The following is an 11,286-nucleotide window of genomic DNA, read 5'->3' on the forward strand; positions in this document are numbered from 1 at the left end:
CCCATCAACCAAAAAAAGAAACACCCAAGAGAATATGAGTCATGTCTTTTTTTTGCTGTTTAGTTGTAATATTATTAGATGTCACACATTTCCACACACACCCTGATTATAAAGTCAATTGCTTTTTTTTAACAAAAGGCAATTGTCATGATATAGATATAAAAGTTGAGGAATTTCTAATAATCATATTATGAATACCATCTATACCATCTATACATATGGAGAAAATATGTCAACAAGGCCCACGATGTCCTCTCTAAAGGGGTACCGGGATCTGGTTTTCTCAGTAGGATGTGGCAAAATGACATACTTCACCCAAACTATAAGGAAGCTTGGAAATAATGTAGTTTGCAAAAACTGTTATTACAGCAATTCCTCTGTAGCATTAAATGACCACATGTAGTACAGTCCTCTAATTACAGGCATAGTTCCTCAGAAAAATGAAAAGGCTGTTTTTCTATCTAACACGTTCAATGTATGATGGCCATAAATTGGATTAGAGTGTTCTATTCAGCTTACATATTAAACACACATGTTGATTATTTCAAATAAATATTTACATACCTGTGACAGTCTCTGTACTAGGTGAAAGGGGCAAAAGTAGAGTTAAAATATGAATAAGATTGAATTCTTCCCCCCAAAGGAATTTTTTATAATCATGTAAGAAATAAACAAGGAAAGAAGAAAGCACGAGGAAAGTTCAAGACAGTGTTCAAGGCTTTAAACAACCAGCAAGAACTGATAGAAACATCTTTCTCAAAGCTCTGGAAAATAGGTAAAGAACTTCTCTAGTAAAGTGAGTGCCAAATCAAGGAAAGTCTAATCAGAGTTTCTGTCTGGCATATATAGTTTTGGTAATAGATAGTGGTAATCGTAGCACAACATTCTGAATGTAATTAACACCACTGAATTATTATTTGAATCCCGTTAAAGGGGAAATTTTTAAGTTTTATATATGTAAGTAGAATAAAATTTTTTTAAAAACCATAGGACTGTGCTCGCTTCGGCAGCATATATACTAAAATTGGAAGGATACAGAGAAGATTAGCATGGCCCCTGCGCAAGGATGACACGCAAATTTGTGAAGCGTTCCATATTTTTATGATGTGGACCATTGACCAAGAGGTGCAGCGATGCCCAGAGATGTACTTACCAAATGCAATGGATGTGTCATGATGATGGGAGAGAGTGTTGCTGTCGGGGGAGTGGGGGGTGGGGGCGGTGGGGTTGAATGGGACTTCATATTTTTTGAATGTAATATTTTTTAAAAATTAATAATAAAAAAAATAAAACCATAGGACCAAACATCCAAATAGTGAACCCAATGCAAATTATGAACTGTAGTTAAAAACACAATTAGAAGAATATTCTTCCACCAATTGTAATAAAGATACCACACTAATCCAAAGTGTTAATAATATAATATTACAAACTATGTGTATGAAAGGGGGGTATATAGGAACTCTGTATTTTCTGCATGATTTTTCTGTAAAACTACAATTTCACTAAGATTAAAAAAAAAGAAAGAAAGAAAAAGAAAGCTATTTAAAAGCAGCAGGATCTCCTGGTACCCTGGCTGGCTCCTCTCCCACTGTTCGCTGGCTTGATCTGGATCAGCCCACATTCCCAGTGCAGAGCCCAGGTCCCAGTTCTGGAGGGAGCAGAGTAACACCCAGCACACATATGGAGTATGTCTGCCTGGCCCAGTCTGTCTGCTGGTGGATTGAGGGACTTGCCATCCCAGAACTTGCCCTGCATGGAAAAGACAACTCACAGAACTCTCCTTCTAAACACTGTGGGAGAGCAGTCATGTCTCACTGGCTGGGGTAGGATAGACAATGCAGTGCCCAGGACCATGTGGAAACTGTTTCCTAGAGAAAAAGGGACATTCAGAATCATGTAAATTGTAGAATACCTAGTGACACAGTGCATGCCCAAGACACATGTGCAGAAAGGATCAGGAAGGCCCCATGCTTTGGCGTAGAGATGTTCTCTAAATGCATTGTATGGATAAGCCTGAAGGAGAAAATTTGCATGGGTCAGTCTGGAAAGACTGACAAAGATGCTTTCTTTTTTTTTTTTTTTTTCCTTATTTTTTGTTAGTTCCTGGCATTCCAGAAATCTCTGCCATAATACTAACAGCATCCAAGCTTAAGGAACAGACTCCTCACAGTTAAATTCCATTGGTATTACATTAAAATATCAAAATTTCAGGGTTTCAACAAAAGGTCACAAAGCATACAAAGAAACAGTGAAAAATGACCCAAGCAGAGGAGAAGATTAAAGCATTAGAAACCATCAATGAGAAGGATCAGACCTGGGACATATCAGGCAAAGATTTCTTTTTTTTAAAGTCCTAAATAGGGAACATTAGATCATGGGAGATTGTCAGGTATGTGGTTGAAATTGTGGTGCAGAGAAAACTCTTTAGAGAATGTAATATGGAAGGTTGTCTGTTTGGGATGCTTAAGTGGGGGGGCATCTGACACAGGGCAAGCTTCTGGGGAGTGTGTGAGTGCTCATTTTGTCATAATGGATTATATCATTGGGTGGAGGCCCATACAATGAGAGTGAAGGTATACCCACATCCTGGGGAGTACTGATGTTCTCAAACAGAGGGAATTGTATCTCTTGAGAGAATCGGTGGCTCCCAATGGGTTAGGGCAGTCAAGTATGTCAAGCCCTCAACATTTTTACAAGTATCTCTGAATATGGTCCCTCAGGTAATGAAGATTGATTGTCATGTGGGCCCTGAGGGGAGGGGGAAAGAGCTGTTGAATACATGGAATCAGGGTAACTGCGGGGCAATGGAAGTGCTCCACAAGATCATGCCATGACGGATATAGGTCATGTTAAATTACACCAAAAATGTATAAAAGTCTATAGGCTAAAATGTAAACCATAATATAAAACATAAGATAACTAAAAATTTAGAAAATTGTGTAGTCTAAAATATAAACCATAATGTAAACCCAAATAGAACCATGTTTGAAAGCTATCGTTTCAATATCTGTACATTAGCTGCAGCAAATATAATATGAACATGTAAAAAGATCACTGTTGGGGAAGGGACAAAGTGTTTGATGTTGGATATGTGGGAGTACCATATATTGTATATGTGAATTACTGTGACCTAAAACTTATGTCAAGAGAAACTTAATAATCAGGAGAAAAAAAGAAAGAAAGGAGGAAGACACTGAGGAAGAAATGGAAGAAATTGCCTTGCCACTGTACATACAGGGCAACACCTGTAGTAGTGATGAAAGGCAAAATGTCAAAAACAAAGCTTTTTCATTTTTTCATTTCTTTGATACCCCAATTTATTTTTCCTTTATTTAATTTTTCTGATTTTCTATGTATTCTGTATCTAACCTTTAAACCCATCATTATATTCCATTTTTCTATTAATGGAACCTGGCAATATATTGGGCTTCCTTTTTGAAGACATTTTGGACTACAGAGAGGTTCAACTATGGCAAGTGAGAAGCACTTGTGAGGGGTGTCTTTAGTGGGGGGCACACGGTTAGGAGCGAGTTCTCCAGGGCATGTATACAGGTGCATAGAAAGGTTTGGATATTTTCATAGTGGTTTCAGAGGAAACAACAGATGAGAGAGTGCTGAATTCCTGACCAGGGGAGCTCTATCACATTCCCCAATGGAACAGCAACAATCCTCCAGTTGATGCTCCTTCCAGCATATCAAAGATGTCACCCACAGTCACTGCTTGAGTTTGATTTACACAACTAGCTTTAGGATTGTGAGACCCAGGGCTGCTCCTTGGAGCAAACTTTCATATGTCCCCTGTACTTAATGAAAATGCAGAAAACAAGCTCCCCAGAGATGTGAGTTTAGATAGGCTGTCCAATATGGTTGCCACTAGACACATATAGCTATTTAAATTTAAATCAAATAAAAATAAGGTAAAATTAAAAATTTCAGTTCTTCAAACTCATCACATTTCAAGCATTCAAAATCCATACATAGCTAGTGACTACTGTGTTAGGAAGTGTAGAAGTAGAAATTTCCATCATTGCACAAAGTTCTATTGGAGTGCTCTAGACTCTAAACACTGCCAGAATCCTGGGGAACATAAGAGTATACGCTGACCTAGGGATAGGGCAGTGGAGTTGTTCTTTCCCCCAGGGTCAGGCAAATGCATGTGATGTGGTAAATTACCAAAAATGCTCCAATTTTCCCCTATATTCTCATCTGTTACCATGAAAATTTGTAGTTCCCTCCCATTCTATCTCCAGGCTTGGCCATGTGACTTGCTTTTTTCAGTGGTATATTAACAGACATGGCATAGCAGAAGGATGAACGAGCACTTGCATTCTCTGCTGGTGCTTTCGCCCTCTGGAATTGCCATGTGAACATGCCCAGGCTTGCCTGCTAGAGGACAAATTACATGAAACAGCACCAAGTAGTACCAGTTGTCCTAGTCCAAACTATCCTAGAGCTGCTAACAGCCAGCTACACCCCTCCCTTGTGAGCAAATCCAGCTGAAAGCAGAAGAATTGCCAAGCTGAGCCCAGCCAAGGTCAACAGAGCCATTTAGTCAATCACTCCAGATGCATGAATTTTTTTGGTTGTTGTTACTCACTATTACTATGGTAAAATATCACTGTCACATTATAGGAGAGCAGGATGAGGGGTGGTGGTGGTTAGATAGAAGTATTGACTTGAGTGTCTGACCCTAGATGAGGGTGAATCAGAAAACACACTCTGAACTGCCCTCCAGGATAGTGTTACCAGACTTTGTCTAGATTTTTTACTATACTGCAGAAATGAATTTCAAGAGCACATTGAGTGAGTTAGGCCAGCAATTTATTCAGGTAGGGAGGGAAGAGAAATGGGAGAAAATAACAGAGCATGGGTCCCAGATAGAGAGAAAGGGGCTGAAAAGTGATAAAGCAGGCTGATTTACAGATTACAATTCCCCATTATAGATTATAAATGCCTAGGTTTTACTTGCATCGCCATCATAGCAGGGGAAAAATGGTGAGAGCAGGGTGCAGAGGGCAGCAACAGGGGTCCAAAGATGAGAGAGAGCGAATTCAGGCCTTGAGCCTGCTTTTTGAACTATTAATTACTCCACCCCTTTGCTAATGGCATAGGAGGAGTTCCAGCTGTTTGTGTTTTGACTGATTACCTTCTCCATCAATCCCCCATGAGGGCCCAATGATAAAGTCCTCAGGGAATATCTGGGGCTTCTCCTGGCTTCTGGAGGAAGTCTTGTTCTAGATGGCACAATCTTGGGGATGGGGATCTTCCAGCAGCCATCTTGGGGGTTATTAATGTCCACGTGGACTCTCTGCCAGGTTCTAGATCCATCCATTGATTCCCTATCTTACTAGCCAGCTTCAGTAGTGCTGGCAGTGGAACACTTGGAACCTAACTGCTATTCTAGGAAGTGAAAGAAAATCTGAAGAAGCCAGGAGGTACCTGCAGTAGGCATCGTATTGAACTTGGGCACCAGAGAAGCTGTTGGGAGCTTGCTAATTGGGTCACCCTTCCCCAAGAAGCATCATATCTGCCTGCTGTCAAGGAACCCTTAACAGCAAATTAAGAAGGGTGCATTCCCAGAACAGACTTTACTTAGACACAGTCAAATTAGTATCAATCTGTGGATTTACCTGCCATCTCCGCCTTCCTAATGAACATCCTTTGTAGATATCTGTAGGGAAGTTAGGACCTTTTGGTTGTGGCACCACCTGCCAATTGTCTCCCAATATCCATCCTCTCTCTTCCTTTAATAAAAACTCTCTGAGTTTTAGCTCAGCACACAGTCATCCAGGTAAAGACTACATTCCCCAAGTTCCCTTTCAACTAGGTGTGGCTAGGCAACTAAGTTCTTATCAGTAGAATGTGAACAGAAGTGATGGGCACAGCTTCTGAGTTGTGCACAAGGCATGCCACGTGCCTTCCTCGTCCTCTTCCCCCTTCCTGATGACTGAAGTGCAGACATGGCGGTGATAGAGGTGCATGCAGGTTTATACAGGGCTTGCACCTTGTTCAATTTGGCAGGAGGACCTCATTAGGAGAAAGAATGCAAAATCCAGAGTACAAAATTAAGTTAAAAAGTAAATACTCATTTAAAATGAGAAAAAAAAAACACAAATAAATTTTGAAGTGGAAAACTACCAAGAATATCACAAAATCCAGAAATTAATGTAATGTCTTTATTTCTTAACAGTCTAACACATTTTTCCTATATTTTTTGTTTGCATACTCTTCGATAGCCCCTTTACATGACATTAGTTTTTTTCCATGTCATTTTGTGTAGAGTATGCATACCTATAGCCCAGCTTATCAAATTTTGCTTATTTTTTTTAATGGTTTAAGAAAGCCTTTTTTCAGCTGCATGACTTGTTACTAGAAATGTTATGTAAATCTTTAAGATTGTTGTCAAATCTGAAAAAAATTTGATCAAGTTTTCATTTCATATATGAGTCAAAAGGTTTTGAGTCATTTTAAGGTCATTTTAATCTTAAATACTTTGGGTACCAAAAGATCTTTCACCACACACTAGTCTTGTCCCAATATGTCTTTTTTTTAAGATTTATTTATTTATTTTACTTCTCTCCCCTCCCCACCCCCCCACCCCAGTTTCTGTTCTCTGTGTCTATTTGCTGTGTATTCTTCTTTGTCCGCTTCTGTTGTTGTCAGTGGCACGGGAATCTGTGTCTCTTTTTGTTGCGACATCTTGTTGTGTCAGCTCTCCGTGTGGGCGGCGCCATTCCTGGGCAGGCTGAACTTTCTTTCACCCTGGGCAGCTCTCCTTATGTGGCACACTCCTTGCACGTGGGGCTCCCCTATGTGGGGGACACCTCTGGGTAGCATCCTTGCATGCATCAGCACTGCGCATGGGCCAATTCCACACGGGTCAAGGAGACCCATGGACCTCCTATGTGGTAGATGGATGCCCTAACCACTGGGCCAAGTCTGCTTGTCTTGATGTCTGGTAAGTCAGCACTAGGAGAAGAGGAAGTGGGTATGGAGTTGAGGGTGGGGTGGGGACTGGGGACAATAATGAGGCCATCTCTACTTTGGGATGGTCAGTAATAACTTAATTACACAGAGAAATGACTGAGAAACATGTAAACATATTTCTCTAAACCCATACTAAATATGTCCCAATTCAATTTCCCGTTAGTCCAGGGGTTCTTAGTGTGTAATTTTATAGAGGGACTTGAGGAACTTAGTGTGTAAATTTATAGAGGAACTTGAATGGAAAAAAATCTACATCTTTATTTTCACTGATTCCTAACTAACTTTTAATATTTTCTTCTACTATAAATGCAGACAATAAACAATGGTAGTATTTGAATTTGGTTTTGTCACCAAAAGAAGTCACAGATATTTCCATATGACATTACGGTTATTCCAAATATATCAATATATCATTAATGCTCATTATAATAACATTGAAATTATGGTAATTATTAGGCCAATCATTAGGTCTTATTATGTAAATCATTAATAAAGAAGCACAAGGAAGCAGATGTGGCTTAAGCAATTGGCCTCCCATCTACCACATAGGAGGTCCAGGGTTTGATGCCCAGGGCCTCCTGATGTGGGCAAGCTGACCCACATGGAGTGCTCGCCTGCGCAGAGTACTGCCCCGACAGGAATGCTGCCCTGTGCAGGAGTGCTGGCCCACGCGGAGAGCTGGCGCAGCAAGATGACTCAACCAAAGGAGATACAGAGGGGAGATAATAAGAGACGCAGCACATCAGGGAGCTGAGGTGGTGCTGGAGGAGTGGGGAGGGGAGAGGGGAGATAAATCTTTTTTAAAAATAAAAAAGCACAAATATAACTATGTCACAAAAATTTTTTCCATATCTTGATCATTTTTTTTGGAAGCTTTAGATTACATAAACATTACATCAAAAACATAGGTAATTCCCATATACCTTACCCCTTCTCCCTCCCATACTTTTCCCCATTAACAACATCTTTCATTAGTGTGGTACATTTGTTACAATTGATGAATACTTACTGAAGTATTGCTACTATTCATTTTCAATATGAATGGTGTCCTTTGTAATACTATATATATTATTTTAGGTTTTTAAGAACACTGTTCTAAGAATTTAGAATAGGCTTCACCAGACTGCCAAAGGGATCTATGACACAAAATAGTCCATTATAACCCAGAACATCCTTGCAGACTCTCCAACATTACCCAACATGTAGAAAGGACCCAAGCAAGTGAAGGATCTTGAAGCTGAAGCTTCATTAGTTTTACAGTAAATTGATCTGTGGTTGTAATTGAACCAACCATTTTCAACAAAGGGATTGAAGCTGAGCATTGATAATCTCTGAGTAACACATTAGGGCTCCTGACACCATGGAGAGGCCATATTGTTACTAGACTAACTCTCCAGACTTCTTTGCATGAGAGCTATAAAGTTCTATTTTATTTAAGCTACTGTTTGGAGTTGTTTTTTACATCAGCCTAATTAGTTTCCAACTAATAACACTGGTTTTTCAAATATAACTCACAAGATATAGAAAAACAATTTCCTGCCAGGGTCAAAGAAATAGATGAGGAAGGAGAATGAAGCCGGGTTTGGGGCCAAAAAGGACTTACTAACAATAACCCAGAATTTAACCCAATCCACAGATTCCTAATAAGTGGTAGAACTAAGGAGAGAAGTCACACTTTTATTAGTATTTTCCTTCACACTTCTAAAGTCCTGCATTTTTTTCAAGTCAATAAGTACAGCAAAAATCATCACCAGTTCTTTAAAAATTTTCCACAAAAAAAGAAAAGGAAAGGATCTAATCTATTCTTAATACTGCAGCAAAAGAAATCCCATCACACTCTACTCAAAACTCTCCAGTCTCCAAATATAACAATGCTTTAAGGGAAGGCAATATTGTGGAAAAATGTTTTTAAGGTGAAAAACCAGGGCTTGAATTCATGTCTTGCCCAAACTTGTTTGAAAATTGCTTTTGAAACTTGAACTCTAGGCATATTGTCCCTAAAATATACACATCAAGTACTTTGTATTTGTGTTTTGACCTTTGTCAGTTTTCCTGGTGGGTATTATTTTCAAATTATGTAGCTATCCATTTAAGTTCTCAACATATAAGACATAAACGTCTATATTATTAGAAGCTATGCATCAATGACTGTTTCTCAAAGAAGAGTTAACTTTTCAAAAGAGATTTCTGCTTTTTCTAAACTCCTCGTGGTGATGTAGGGATAATGTGTATACAGAATGAACAAGACAGAAAACAGTGAGAATAAAGTTTGATGGGAAGAATGACTTCTCAAGCCAATCTTCAACTATAGTGAATTTTCCTTTTAATGTAGTCAGTTGCAATGTAAGAGAAGAATGGAATGGGGTTCAGAGCCAAAATGAATCTTACCAGCTAGTAAGATCATTTTCTTGTAAGTAATTCAAGGTAATTTAGGGCTCCTTTCCAACTGTGCCTTTTACTCAGGCTGACTTGTTGCACATTATGTAACCAACATTAGCACTCAATAAAAGTGAATGCTAGATTCCTCGTTCCCTCTTCTAGCAATTGTTTTCCATTCTTTTGCTTTGTTTTTCTCCACATTTGTTCTTTGTCCCACCACCTACTCTCCCCCCACCCTCCACCCCCCATCTCAGTTGATCATGCTAGGACTTCTTAACTTTTTCCGCTGGGAACCCAGGTCAATTTCCAGGGTTCATAACACAGCTATGAAGGTCAATGGTATCCCAGATTCCAATGTTTGAATGAACACTAAAGAGGCATACTCTTTTACAGCATAGGAGGCCAAGATGGATGGCCACATGTAACATGGAGCTCCTCCTGGACGGCTCCATGAGTTTCCTGGTCTTGTTATGTGGTATGCACAATACTCTCACCTGAGCAGACATGGCCATTCCACCAATTTCATTATGGCTGCAGTTCCAGGGACTCTCATGAGACTTAAGGGACAAAGTTCACATGTGGCATGGTTGGAGTTCTCCCAGAAGCAGACCTGGAGACAAGGATTTGAGAGCTGGTAGTTTATTTGAGAAGTGAACATAGCACAGATAAAAAAGTGCAGAAGTACTTAAAAGGAGTACTATTAAGACCAATACTGCGGTGGGAGCTAGAGCTCAATTTCCCCTTCCCATTGCTGTCCCCAGAATTTCCAGGGTAGAAACCCTTGGAAATAGTGCAAAACACATGTCTCACAATTATACCAGCTGAGAGGTGAGGGAGCTAAGGTATTTAAACTCAAAATCCCAAGAGTCAGCAATTGAAGTGGTGAGGAGATGGAATGTTAACTTCTCATACTGCTAGCCTGCTGTATTTGGGCATCATGATTTTCCATAGTTGTATTTGGGATTGGGGGGAGGTGAGGTGGAGGGAAGAGTCCTCAGGCAAAGATACAGATACTGACAACTGGAAAACACACTGAAACTCCAGGGACTTTGTCTAACTGGTGGCTGGCACATTTTGCTAAGCTGAGATTAGTCGTAACCTTGGCTATTTCTGAGGCAAGGCTCAGTAAAGAACATACATGGAAGAAGAATAAGAGCTGGAAGAGTAAGAGTTGCATATTTTCTGCAAATGCAGACTAAACTAATAGCTTTTTTGCATCAGGGGAAGATGTAGCCTTTTTGTGCTGGTGTTTTATTTGGGCTATAAATAAATAATAATAAGAGAAATCACCATCTTGAACCTAGATGCCATAATCCTGATGCCAGAATGAGTCAGGGGGTGGTGAGTAGCCAGAGTCTGCCCACAGATTCACACAAATGATGACTTCCAAGGTACCAGGGAATTTCGGAAACAAAACCCCGGGCCCACATGTGCATTAATTTGGGTGGATTCTAGAATAAAATGAACTGAGAATCCATACCTTCACCATCTCCCATCCACCTTCCAACTGGGGAGAAACCTGGACCTCAGACAGTATCTAGCCAGAGTTTGGGCCACCCTTCCTGAAAGTCTCAGAGACACAACTTGTGGTGAACTTCGTAACTTAAGAGGGATGGGAGGAGTTATGTGAGTAAGAGAAATGTGTTGTGCTTATATAAACCTAGACTCTGTTTAATGTGCTTTCTAGTTGTTCGCTTCTTAGGTGTGGTGGTTGAAAGCTGTATGTACCCCAGGAAAACATGTTCTTAAATCTAATCCATTCCTGTGAGTGTAAAGCCATTGTAAGTAGGGCCTTTTTGATGAGGTTACTTCAGTTAAGGTGTGACCCACCTCATACAGGATGAGTCTTAATCCAATTACTGGAGACCTTTATAAGAGAATGAAATTCAGACAAAGAGAGAGAAACCACAGAAGCAA

General features: G+C 39.9%; 1 non-coding gene across 1 annotated transcript; it reads left to right on the top strand.

The window, feature by feature from the left end:
* Positions 1-994: 994 nt before the first annotated feature.
* On the top strand, positions 995-1,101 carry LOC111763286 (U6 spliceosomal RNA). Its single transcript, XR_002796176.1, has one exon. It is a non-coding gene; the product is annotated as a U6 spliceosomal RNA (small nuclear RNA).
* The last annotated feature ends 10,185 nt before the right edge of the window (positions 1,102-11,286 follow it).

Source organism: Dasypus novemcinctus, chromosome 2 (assembly GCF_030445035.2).
Source record: "Dasypus novemcinctus isolate mDasNov1 chromosome 2, mDasNov1.1.hap2, whole genome shotgun sequence".
In the NCBI taxonomy this organism is placed as follows: Eukaryota; Metazoa; Chordata; class Mammalia; order Cingulata; family Dasypodidae; genus Dasypus; species Dasypus novemcinctus.